The sequence below is a fragment of the Lathyrus oleraceus genome, chromosome 2 (assembly GCF_024323335.1).
Source record: "Lathyrus oleraceus cultivar Zhongwan6 chromosome 2, CAAS_Psat_ZW6_1.0, whole genome shotgun sequence".
NCBI classification, from domain to species: Eukaryota; Viridiplantae; Streptophyta; class Magnoliopsida; order Fabales; family Fabaceae; genus Lathyrus; species Lathyrus oleraceus.
The window spans coordinates 412400695-412415192 of NC_066580.1; positions in this window are offsets into that span (position 1 = coordinate 412400695).

Here is a 14498-nt window from a genome sequence, read left to right on the forward strand (position 1 = left end):
AGAATGGATTATCCGTTAGAGAGATTAGCCGAGTTGTATATTGAGAAGATTGTAAGTTTGCATGGTATTCCGTCTAGTATTGTTTCGGACAGAGATCCTAGATTTACCTCGAAGTTCTGGGAAGGTTTGCAGAGGGCTTTGGGAACTAAGCTGAGATTGAGTTCTGCATATCATCCGCAGACTGATGGTCAGACTGAGAGGACGATTCAGTCACTAGAGGATCTTTTGAGGGCTTGTGTTTTGGAAAAGGGAGGTGCTTGGGATTGTTATTTGCCTTTGATTGAGTTTACCTACAACAATAGTTTTCATTCGAGCATTGGTATGGCACCGTTTGAAGCTTTGTATGGTAGGAGATGTCGGACACCTTTATGTTGGTATGAGTCCGGTGAGAGTGCTGTGGTTGGACCGGAGATTGTTCAACAAACTACGGAAAAGATTAAGATGATTCAGGAGAAGATGAGAATTGCTCAGAGTCGTCAGAAGAGTTATCATGATAAGAGGAGGAAGTCACTTGAGTTTCAAGAGGGAGATCATGTGTTTCTCCGTGTTACTCCGATAACTGGGGTTGGTCGAGCTTTGAAGTCGAAGAAGTTGACACCTTGATTTATTGGTCCTTATCAGATTTTGGAGAGGATAGGAGAGGTAGCCTATCGTATCGCTTTACCGCCGTCGCTTGCGAATTTGCATGAGGTTTTTCATGTGTCTCAGCTGAGGAGGTACATTCATGATCCGTCGCATGTAGTCCAAATAGATGATGTACAGGTGAGAGATAACCTGACTGTTGAAACATCACCTATGAGGATTGAGGATCGAGAGTTGAAGCAGTTGCGGGGTAAAGAGATTGCCTTGGTGAAGGTAGCTTGGGGAGGACCAGCAGGTGGCAATGTGACTTGGGAACTGGAGAGTAAGATGAAGGAGTCTTACCCAGAGTTGTTCGCTTGAGGTATGTTTTCGAGGACGAAAACTCTTTTAGTGGGGGAGAGTTGTAACACCCCGATAATAATATGGTAATTATTTAAATTAAGTTAATAATATATTTATTAATTTAATTAGATAATTGGATTATTATTATTATTATTATTTTGGAATTATTGAATTATTATTATTGGAATAATAATTATTTGAAAATATATATAAGCTGGAATAAGTAAAAAGAGTTCATTTTTGGAAAATAAGGTTTTCACGTGAAACTCAGAGAAGCGGCTGAAAGAGGCAGAGCAAGAGGAAGAACCAGAGGGCAAAGGTTGGAGAAGAGAAAAGCTTGGAGCTCAAAGATTTGCCAGATTAATCAGGTAAGGGGGGTTTATCGTCGTTTAATGGGTATTATGGGTTAGCATGTAATGGGTAGTGATAAACCGTTGAATTGACCCTAATTGGGATTGTTGAATGCTGAAAATTGTGATGGATATGTTGTGTAAAAACTGGAATTGAACCTGTAATTGAGTGTGTTGTAATTTCCCTAACGTATAGCTTTTTACGGAATTGGAATCGGAGGTCCGGAAGTCCTCCAACGGCGGAAAATGCGGAGAATTCTGTATTCTGCTTTGTGTTAGCGCAGGAACTGCTGTTTTGTCTGCGTTAACCGGTTAACCTAGGGTGTTAACCGGTTAACACTATTACGAATTGAGAATTAGTGCTGTTTTGCCTGCGTTAACCGGTTAACCCAGGGCGTTAACCGGTTAACACTGTTGCAGTATGGAAAAATTGTTAATTTAAATGTTGTGTACATAATCGATGTTTGGCCTATAGTGGCGTATGATGTAATAGGGATTAACTCCCGCTATTTTGAGCAGTATCGGTATTAGTAGAGTGTGCTAATACTGTGGTTAATTATTTAACATGATATGATGTTTTGATACATGTTTTGATGATGTTGATAGTATGCATAATGTTGTGAATGTACATGTTATGTATGCAATTGTGAATGGACTGTTGTATGGCTTAGAGTGTGAGCATATGTCCATTGTGGATTTTGTTGTTGATGTTGCATTGCTAGATGATTAGCATGCATATTGTGGCCTTTAGGGTGGTAGCTAATTCCCATGGTGAGGAATTAGTGAGTTAGTCATTTTAGACTGTTGTTGATGTTTGCATGCTAGGTGATTAGCGTGCATAGCATGGCCCATTTGGGGTGGTAGCTAATTCCCATGGTGAGGAATTAGTGAGTGAGTCACTAGGTCTCAAATGAGTGGGACTAGTGGGCTTGGTAGCCGTGCCTGGATTTGGACGGTGAGGTGAACTATATGTTCACAAAGAGTCGGTACCGCATGCATGGAGTCTCATTGCATAATTGATGTATGGCGTATAATATGAATGGATGTATTCCAGTATTATACGTGTGTTGTGTGTTGTGTTGATGTTGAGTATGATTGAGTTGATATTGCTGTTACTGAATGTGTAATCTGATTTGGGTGATGAAATGTGTTATTTACTTAGCATTACATGATGTTTTATAATGCTTGTTATATCGATTGAGGAACTCACCCTTACAACTATTTTTCAGGTAACGAGCAATGAGTTGAGTAGAAGTTAATACTTGGAGTCTAGTGTAGTCTCCTTAGTGGGTCGTGCTCTGATAGATGTAACATCGGGACGGGATGTTTTTATTTTGTTGAATAATTTCACATGTAATATGTTACATGTTTTACATGATTGATGAGATTTCTATCCGCTGCGTTTTATGCAAATGCTTATGTTTTGAATTTAATAAAAGAGCATGACCGTTATATTGGTGAATGGTGTGAAGTAACTGTGTGACACCCTTGATTGCATATTACTTTGATTGACACATTGTTATTTTAATTAAATAATTGGGGTATTTTAGAAGGGTGTTACACCTGAGGCAATCGACTTACAAGAGGATGGATGAATGCGTGCTGGTTCTGTTAAGTTTTGAAAATGATTACTCGATGTTGGATCGAGCTTTTGATCTTATTTTGTAATGGTTATCGGATGTTCGTTTTAATTCTTGTATTAACAGGTGACTAAAGAAATAAAGAAATAAATATTATAAACTTTAGGGGAGAGGGGTACATTTTTTACGAATGGGGATTGTTCATGGCAAACAAACAATAAGAATATATGCCTCATACATCATACAAGTAGGCAACAGTTATCAATCAGATCGGATAAATAAAAAATATATAATCAAACCAAAGAATAAAATAATGGAGCATTTAAACAATGCATGGGAGTATGAACATGTTAAATAATCAAGCAATAGAAAGCATGAATGAGAGAAACAAGTATAAAAGATAACAGATGAATCAAACAGATGAAAATATGCACACGAAGGGTCCACTGAATAATTTAATCAGGAAATGAGGTAAGGACCAAATAAAATCAAGGTAAAAGACCTCTAATACATGGCATATGAGATGAACGAGGGAGGATTCAATTGCCATAAGCAATCCCTAAGTCAAACATCGATCATAAAGAAGTCAACTGAAAATTCAAGTTAACTTAAAAAATAAAAAATAAATAGCAAACTAATCAAGAAAATTATGAAAAATTAAAATAAATAATGTGGGGTCAGGACATCATCATCCCCCAAAAAGATTTTAAAAATAATGAAAATTGCCACGTGAATTAATTAAAACAAAACATAGGTCAAACCAAAAGTCAATTAATAAGACTAGGTTAAAAATAAATCAAGAATAAATAGTAAATTAATCAAGAAAATTATGAAATATTAATCTAAATAAGGTGGGGTCAGGACATCATCATCCCCCAAAAATATTTTAAAAATAATGAAAATTGGTACGTGAATTAATTAAAATAAAACAGAAGTCAAATTAAAAGTCAACCAAGCAAACTAGGTCAGAAATAAATCCAAAATAAATTGAAAATGTGAAATAAAATTCCAATAAAAGTTCAGGTTGACCATGAGACAATGTTCAACCTTCATCCCAAAAATCAAATGCTAACAATAATTTTAAGTCATAAAAATAAAATCAATAAAACAAGTGTGTTAAAAGGGACCATTTAGAATAAATAATTAAAATAAAATATTAATATTACAAAAATACGAAAATAAAAATTATATAAAATTAAATAAAACGTTAAGAAAAGTGAAAAATATTTTTGGGTAATTTTATGGATGAAGAAAATATTTTAAATAAGAAAAAGAAATATGAAAATGGAAGGATTAATGGTGATGAACATGGTAAGCAAGCGTAGATATATCAAAACATGGCCATGGAAGAGATGATTATCTAATGGAAAATAGAAGTGGAATGGAAAATGATATGTGATGAAGCTTTGCCTCCTTGTCACGAAATCCCAATGCTCCTTTAGGGTTAGGGTTTCAGCTTCTTCAATAGGGTGGATTAGGTGTTCTCATGGGCTTTTTAATAAGTGATTTATCCATAAGAATAAAAGTGTGAAGTGAGATGTAAAATGTTGTTATTTTGGGCCAAAATTAAGTGAATGGATGTCCAATGCATGGTCAAAATAGGTAAAAAAACGTGACTGGTTTGTGTAGCATGCTTAGAAAATCTGATTGGGCCAGCCAGACCCAAAATCTGCCTAGAAAATCAAGTCATGGTGCCCACTTTAAATGAACGTATCTCTCAAACCATGGATCCAAATGAGATGATTCAAAAAGGATGTGAAATAGGAAATGGAAAGGTAAAATTGTTGTGAATAAAGTATTTTCAAATAATGCCTTGAAGTGCAAGAAAACTGGCCAAGAAGTCTTGACAAATTTTGAAGATTTTGGACTCAGAAATGTTTCTAAGTGTCCTAAACAAATGTCTCACTTTGACTAAGCATAACTTTCTCAATTCTAATCCAAATGGAGCAAACTTTATATCTCTAGAAAGCTTGGAACAAGAGGAACAACTTTTATGTAGGATAAATTTTCAAATGGAGCTTTTATCTTGATACAAAATGGGCTTAAAGTGAGTGCAACGATCATGAAAACTTGCCCTAAATGGAAACTCAACCATTTCCAAATTAAGTAACTTTTCCAATTCCTGATTAAATGATGAATCCATGACCCAACCTTGATAAAATTTCACATGTAGGATCCCTTAGGCATGGATTTTGAGATTCCACTCTCAAAATGTCAGGAGTTGACTTTTCTGGCCCCATAGTTGACTTTTCTCAAACTGTCTGATTCCCGATTCCATTGATCAATTGAAGCACTTCTAACTCAAATAAAGAGCTGATTTTTTGTATGTAGACCCTTGTGGACATATGGAGGGCCATGGAAAAGATTTTCACTCAAAGAATCAGAAATAAATTGATTTTATACCAAACCCTAGTTTTAGGGCAAAATGATCAGGAACTGATTGCACTGATTGCCAATGGATCTTTCTGAGATAATTGTGAATCTTCCTAGGCCAAGATGCCTCTCTAATCATGACATGGATGAGCTCCTCTACTTCCAACCAAACATTTCCTGTTGCAGGTAGCCATGAAACCCTAATTTCTGATTAAATCCAGATGAACACTCTGATAGCTTTGAATCCTTCACTGATGAACTGGGGATCATAATAAGACACCTGGACCCCCTTGAGACCCTTGAGACTTGTGTACTTAGAGAATGAAGTCCAATTCTCAATCCTGCTTTGTGCGGGCTCCTACTGTTAAGGAGTGATCAACCAAAACCTGATTTCCATGTCGCTAATGCAGTATGTAATGAGTATGACCTAATATGATGCTAATGAAGTGTAAAACATATTCCCATGCTTCCAGGAAAAATGAAGGGTAAATTTTGGGGTATTACAGCTGCCCCTATTCAATCAACTGGAAACCCGAAAGGAAGATAGCAACGGCTTCTGCACTTTCGAGGTATCAAGTGATTGAATACGATAAAAGCCCGAAAATTTACACTGAAGTGAAAAAATGAAGTAACAATGTCTGTCAGAATCGGCCAAGAGGTGGTCTTGAAAAAGAACCCGTCTAGTACGGTGAGAGCCGGTCTGAACACCGAAACAAGGAATGTTAGCCTGAATTCCAAAATAAATGGTAACACAGAAATAACCATGGCCTGAATGTCGTTCATCAATCTGAATACTGGAAATGACTTCGATCTGAGCATCAGATGATACTTGATTATCAAACATCGGTCTGAACACCGGGAAACTGGCCTGAGTGCCACTTCGGTCTGAATACCGGAAAACTGGCCTGAATGCCACAAGTTGCATCGACCTGATTGGCGGAAACTTCTTCGATCTTAACATCGGAAGATATTAGATTATCAAACATCGGTCTAAATACCGGAAAACTGGCCTGAATGCCACAAGTTGCATCGACCTGAATGTCGGAAACTTCTTCGATCTGAACATCGGAAGACTGGCCCGAATGCCACTTCAGTCTGAATACCGGAAAACTGGCCTGAATGCCACAAGTTGCATCGACCTGGATGTCGGAAACTTCTTCGATCTGAACATCGGAAAACTGGCCTGAATGCCACTTCGGTCTGAATACTGGAAACTTGGCCTGAATGCCACAAGTTGCGTCGACCTGAACATCGGAAACTTCTTCGATCTGAACATCGGAAAACTGGCCTGAATGCCACTTCGGTCTGAATACCAGAAAACTTTCATGCCTGTCAGCATCGGCAGAAATAGGGAAAATGATAATTGAGGCGACGCGTGGGCCAACGACCCCTGCTGGGAATAATAAAGATAAGTCATGAACAATCTTTAGTTTGAGTACTGGAAACAACTTCTGGCTTATCACTTGGGATACCGAGAATGCCTTATGCTTTACATGCGTATGTTTGAATTTTTCAATGGCGTAATGCTCCATGAAAATGGAAATGCTACGCAATTTGGGAGGATGCAATGCAATATGATTCTACATGCAGGGATGCGAAATGCTTGATTAGAGAGAACGCCAAACTGAGGCAAGGAATTCTGCTGGGGAAATGATCACAATCTTCTGGACCCTGGCAAGGCTGTTGGAGATGCACAGCACAAAGAACTCTGTGGGGAAATGACCCGCCACACGGTGTTCTGGCAAATAACAAAATACCGAGGTTCTGACTGGGGAGAGAATGACACTGAAAACTTGCTGCTGAGGAAAGCGACAGTGGTTCTGGAAACCATAATCTGCGAGAGAGACGACTCAGCAGGGGAAGCAAACACCGATACGGTACCGAGATTCTGCTTCAAGGAAAGAGACCATGGGTCTAGCGTCGAGATCATCGATCTGGCATCAAACTCTGAGGAACAGCCGCTTCTGCTGGGAAGATATAGTCTGGCACTGTCAACTCCGCTAGGGATATACAGTCTGACACTGTCGACTCTACTGATGAATGTATAATCTGAAATAAATGCTTGGGGAAGTACAACAGTGAGAGCCTGTTGGGGATTGAAGAATCCAACGCTCGGACTAACTCTGCAGGGATAAGATACCAAATTCCAATTGTTAAGGAAAAACATCCGTGATCATTTGATGGGGACCTTAAGGAAATGCCCCGAGTGTACCTGTTCTGAATAGACGATCCAAAGCACTTAAAATTTACAGCAATTTTCAATGTTTATTAAGCATGTACCTGTAAAGCTCTTATGTTTCATGATGCAATGTTTATCAAAAATTCGGATGTCATTTTTGCAAACAAAACAGTAAAATGAAAATGAACACAGAGATGTACTGAATAACATGATTTTATTGATTGAGTGGCCTCTGAATAGGTATTTACATCAGGAAGCAATCCCTGGAAAGAGGTAATTGCACAACAGATAAAAACAGAAATTAATCTAATGGCAATGTGAAATGGATTTCTAACGGGTTCCAATTCTGCTATGATTCGCTCGTCTTCATGATCCTCCAGATGATCAGCTTTCCGAAAAAGGTAATTGGACTGTTTCCTATCCTTCAAAAGTTTCCGGTTATCGACACGAGATGATATTCAGAACTACTCAGAACGCAGTCATTCGCTTAATCCCTAACTTTTGCCTGGATCACCCTTTTGGGTTTTCAATCCACCGGGATACCCATTTTTGCCTAAGTTGCCCTTTCAGGTTTTCAACTTACCGGGTGTACAATCTTTTCATTTTTTAATCCCTAACTTTTGCCCGAACCTTTTTCATTTTCTTGGTTCGCCGGGATGCCCATTTTTTGCCTGGACTATTCTTTTTATCATCCAGCGGGTCTATTTTATGGGAAGTATTTTTTAACTGCGTCTGAGTTCACAGGGGAAGTGAAGTTTTCATCATCCATAGTTGCAAGCATTAAGGCTCCACCATCAAAAACCTTGGTGACAATATACGGCCCATCATAGTTAGGAGTCCACTTGCCCCTGTGATCTGTCTGAGGAGGAAGGATCCTTTTCAACACCAAATCTCCGACTTGGAAGCATCGAGGACGCACTTTCTGATCAAAGGCTCTCTTCATCCGACTTTGATACAACTGCCCATGACAAATGGCTGCCATTCGCTTCTCTTTGATAAGACTCAACTCATTGAACCTTGTCTAAATCCATTCAGCTTCGTCTAACTTGACATCCAACATGACTCTTAGAGAAGGAATCTCCATTTCAACAGGTAGGACTGCTTCCATACCATACACAAGGGAATAAGGGGTTGCCCCGGTCGATGTACGTACTGAAGTACGGTACCCATGCAAGGCAAAGGGTAGCATCTCATGCCAATCTCTGTACGTAATGACCATCTTCTGCACAATCTTCTTTATGTTCTTATTTACTGCCTCAACAACACCGTTCATCTTAGGACGATAAGGGGAAGAGTTAGGATGTTGAATGTTGAAGTTCTTGCACAACTATTTCATCATTTTGTTATTGAGATTAGAACCATTATCAGTAATGATTCTTTCGGGAATCCCATAACGACAAATGATTTCTTTCTTGATGAATCGGGCAACCACATGTCTGGTGACCTTCGCAAATGACGTTGCTTCGACCCACTTGATGAAATAGTCAATGGCAACAAGGATGAAGCGATGCCCATTGGAAGCAGTCGGCTCAATCTTTCTAATCATATTAATGCCCCACATAGCAAACGGCCACGACGAAGACATCACACTCAGAGGATTTGGTGGCACATGCACCTTATCAGCATAAATCTGGCATTTATGACATTTCCGAGCATATTTGAAACAATCAGATTCCATGGTCATCCAGTAATAACCCGCTCTCAACAATTTCTTAGCCATTGCATGTCCGCCGGCATGAGTACTAAAGGAGCCTTCATGAACTTCCTGCATTAACATGTCCGCTTCGTGTCTATCCACACATCTGAGCAAAACCATGTCGAAGTTCCTCTTATACAACACATCGTCTTTGTTCAAGAAGAAACTGCCTGACAATCTTCTCAAAGTCTTTCTATCATTGTTGGATGCCCATATAGGGTACTCTTGATTCTTCAGAAAGCACTTGATGTCGTGATACCAGGGCTTGTCATCAACTACCAGTTCAGCAGCAAACACATACGCGGCCCTATCAAGGCGCATAACATCGATCCTGGGAGCATAGTTCCACTGAATCACCTTGATCATGGAGGACAGAGTAGCAAGAGCATCTGCCATCTGGTTCTCATCACGAGGTATATGATACAACCTTACTGTTGTGAAGAAAGTCAACAGTCTTCTCGTGTAGTCTCTATAGGGGACCAGATTAGGCTGGAGAGTATTCCAATCACCATTCACTTGATTGATCACTAGATCTGAATCTCCGAAGATGTCCAGAGTCTTGATTCTCAAATCAATGGCTTGCTCGATACCCAAGATACAAGCTTCATACTCAGCTTCATTATTGGTGCACTCAAAAGTCAGACGAGCGGTGAAAGGCATGTGGGCACATTTCGGAGTGGTAATGACAGCACCAATTCCACTTCCTTTGGCATTGACGGCCCCATCAAACATTAAAGTCCACTTTTCATCTGGATCAGGTCCCTCCTCAACGACCGGCTCTTCACAGTCTTTCATCTTGAGGAACATGATGTCTTCATCCAGAAAATCAAACTTCATCGGCTCATAATCATCAATCGGCTGCTGAGCAAGATAGTTTGACAGAATACTCCCTTTGATGGCTTTCTGGGATGTATACTGGATGTCGTACTCTGTCAGTACCATTTGCCAACGAGCAACCCTTCCGGTGAGAGTTGGCTTCTCAAATATATACTTGACTGGATCCATTTTGGAGATCAGTAAGGTCGTGTGAGTCAGCATGTATTGTCTCAATCGCTTAGTAGCCTATGCAAGTGCACAACATGTCTTTTCAAGCATTGAGTATCTCGACTCGCAATTTGTGAATTTTTTTACTCAGGTAGTAGATGGCATGCTCTTTCCTACCTGTCTCGTCATGTTGACCGAGAACACAACCCATGGAATTATCGAGTACTGTCAAATACATAATCAGCGGTCTCCTTGGGACTGGAGGCATAAGGATAGGAGGATTCTGCAAATACTCTTTTATTTTCTCAAAAGCCCTTTGGCAATCATCATTCCACCTGATAGCCTGATCTTTTCTCAACAATTTGAATATTGGCTCACACGTGGCTATTAGGTGAGAGATGAACCTTGCAATGTAGTTCAACCTTCCTAAGAAACCACAGACTTGTTTCTCTGTTCTTGGCTCAGGCATTTCCTGTATTGCTTTTACTTTGTCAGGATCCACCTCAATCCCTTTTTTGCTTACAATAAAACCCAGCAGTTTTCCAAATCTCACCCCAAAAGTACACTTGCTCGGATTAAGCCTTAGCTTGAATTTCCTCAAACGCTCAAATAATTTCTGTAAATTCACCAAATGTTCTTCTTTCGTCTGAGATTTGGCAATCATATCATCAACATAAACCTCGATTTCATGATGAATCATATCATGGAAAAGAGTTACCATAGCTCGTTGATATGTTGCCCCAGCATTTTTCAGACCAAACGGCATCACCTTGTAGCAGAAGGTGCCCCATGGGGTTATGAAAGTTGTCTTCTCCATGTCTTCTGGTGCCATCTTAATTTGATTATAGCCAGAAAAGCCATCCATGAAGGAGAATACCGAGAACTGAGCCGTGTTATCCACCAAAACGTCGATATGAGGTAATGGGAAATCATCTTTAGGACTAGCTCTGTTCAGATCCCGGTAGTCAGCACACATCCGTACCTTTCCATCCTTTTTAGGTACTGGAACGATATTTGCAACCCATGGCGGATAATTTGTAACCGCTAGAAACCTTGCATCCAACTGTTTTTGCACTTCTTCATTTATCTTGACAGCCATCTCTGGTCTTGTTCTTCTGAGCTTCTGCTTGACCGGAGGATAATCCTCTTTGAGAGGCAAACGGTGTACCACAATGTCTGTGTCAAGCCCTGGCATGTCCTGATAAGACCAAGCGAAGATGTCAACATACTCTCGCAGCAATTCAATCAACCCCTTCTTCACATTGTCTTCCAAAGCAGCCCCTATCTTGATTTCTCTCCTGGCGTCCTCGGTGCCGAGATTAATCACTTCAACAGACTCTTGATGCAGTTGAATGACTCTTTCCTCCTGTTTTAATAACCTGGCAAGTTCTTCAGGGAGTTCACAGTCTTCATCACCCTCTTCTTCAGCTTGAAAGATTGGATTTTCAAAGTCGAAGCGAGCCATAGCAGAACTGTTATCAATAGGATCTGGTGACGTGCATCTGCATGAGTGATGGTATGTGCTTATGAGTGTGAACAAGAAGTGGAAACTAAACAAAACATTGCCAAATGTATATATTTTTTTTTATATTTTTTATTTTTGAAAACTGCAAAAATAGAAAGACAGTGAACAAAATATTTGAATGCAAAAAGACATCCTTTATTTATGATAAAAAATGCAGGTATCCACATAGATGAGCCCTACAATGAGTCATCACGCCCTGGGCGGAACGTAAGACTTGGATATGCATGAATAAACAAAGAAAATTACTCTTTAAGAAGAGTGACTTGGATAATCTCTTCAGAAGACCAGTTGCGGAGAACTTCACCCGGGACCCTTGGACGCACCCAGTTGTCAATGTCGCAATCACTATCCCCATCTTCTTTGTTGATTGCAGAGACCTGGCCGTACTGAATGATGCCAGCACTGGAGAAAGTAATCGGCCTCTGACGAGTCTGAGGCGTTGATGTTGTAGAAGTCAATGTCGGCTGATACCCAATCCCAAACTTGTCTTCCTTTACAGGTAAATCCACCAAACGTCCCCAAGCGGGAGCAACACCTGAATTTACCAAGGCCTGTGCCTTCTTGAAGGACGACAAAGAGGCACCTGCTTCAACCTCTTCCACTGAAGCTGCATCCTTGACTTGAACTGCCTCAAAGGCCTGACACAGGGTCTCATGAATCTCACCTTCTATCTCTACATACTTGAATGTAGACAGGTTACTGACCAGAATATCCTCCTCACCACAGACAATGATAATTCTTCCGTTGACCGGGAACTTGATCTTCTGATGTAAGGTCGAGGAGATTGCCCCAGCATTGTGGATCGAAGGACGACCCAGCAAGCAGCTATACGAAGGACTGATATCCATCACATAGAATACGGTGTTAAAGGTTTGTGATCCAATCTGAATTGGCAATTCTACCTCTCCGAACACCAACCTCTTAGAACCATCGAAGGCTCTTACCACAAGATCGGAAGGCTTCAAGATCAAACCTTTTACATCTAACCTTGACAGGGCTCTCTTGGGTAGCACATTGAGAGAGGAACCTGTATCCACCAGAACATGGGATAGCACAGTGTCTTTACACTCCATCGAGATGTGCAAAGCCTTGTTATGATCGCGTCCACCTGGCGTCAAGTCAGAATCAGTAAAACCCAACCCGTTGCTTGTATGAACATTTGCAACGATCCCTTCTAGTTGGTTCACTGAGATCTCCAGTGGCACATATGCAGCATTAAGGACCTTCAGGAGTGCCTACCTGTGTGCCTCCGAACACAGCAGGAGTGAGAGAATAGATATCTTGGATGGCGTCTGAATCAACTGATCGACTACCTTGTAATCGCTTTTCTTTATAATTCTCAAAATTTCGTCCACATCCTTCGCAAAAGCAGGCTCAGAGCCAACCTGTGGTGCAGAGGTACCCTCATTCACAACTTGCTTGCCTTTGGTCTTCGTCGCGGCGTCAGCACTATCAGGTTAGGTAACCGGTGGTGAGAACAGTCTACCACTTCTGATGAATCGCCCGATTCCACCAACATTATCCACTGCGGGATGTTTTATCTCAATTCCAGGTTCAGACTTCTGATCCTGCACCTCTTCTACTTTCAATGGCTACTCCCCTCCATGATCATGCATGTACACACTCCCCCCGTAATGCCAAGGAATGGCCCTTTCGCTAGTGAAAGGTAAAGGACCAGGGGTCGTGATGGTCATAGTGGATTGATGCGGTCGCACTGGTGGTACCGGTTGCGCTACTGGCGCACTGATCTGAGCGGTCGGGTAGAAAATTGTGATAGTGGCAACTTCACAGTCATACTCAGAAATCTTATTTATTGAAGTACAAACCTCCGAAACATCGGAATCAAGTTCAGCAAGTACATCAGAATCAAACACCATGTTTGGAATATCAGCAACAGCATCAGAAAAATTAATTACATAATTGGGAATTACAAAACCAGCAGGAACAACATTTGTAAATTCTTCAGCATCTTCAGGAAAGAGAGGATCAACATCTGCATTCTCAACAACCCCTTCAACAACCCCTTCAACAGACCTTTGGGCAGATATGTCTTCAGCCTAGAGGATACCATCGTCAAGCAAAGCCTGGATACCCTGCTGCAGCTTCACATAACCCCCACTTTGTGTAACACAACCCAAACAACCGCTCCCACAGCCGAGGAAAACATCTGCCTTCAGCAAGTATTCTTTGATTTCCAACAGCGGAGTCTTCAGCTTCAACACCTCCTTGACTAATTTGACTTCTCCTTCAACCATGTTAACATTTGCTCTACCATGCTGCGGCATAGGATTGTTGACAACATTAGGAGCCGGCGCAAAGTTAATGGCCTTTGAGTCAATAAGGTCTTGAACTACGTGCTTAAAAGCTTTGCAGTTCTCAATAGTATGGCCAGGTGCCCCAAAGTGGAAATTACACCTAGCATTGGCATCATAACCCATTGGAAGCCTGCCAACGGGACGAGCCAAAGTGCGTAACTGCACAAGTTGCAGATGTTGAAGGTTGGGAAGCAATTGGGCATACGACATCGGAAGAGTGTCGAAACGCCTATCCATCATCCTCTGTCTCTGTAGATAAGCAGGTCTGTTACCCTGTTGTTGTTGGTATTGATTTTGTTGATGTTGAGGTTGTTGTTGTTGCACTGGTGCTACAGCCGGAATGGTCACTACTGCAACATAAGGTTGTTGATGGTAATTCTGAAAGTTATTCCTCCGGTTACCCCTGTTCTGATAAGAAGATATAACATTTGCATCCCCTTCTCTCCTCGTTTGTCCTCCTAAGAACAACTTCTTTGACCCCGAAGATGATCCAACCCCATTTTGGATCTTACATGTCTTCAAGTAGTTCTCCACCCTCTCACCGGTAGAGACCACATCAACAAAATTCGAGG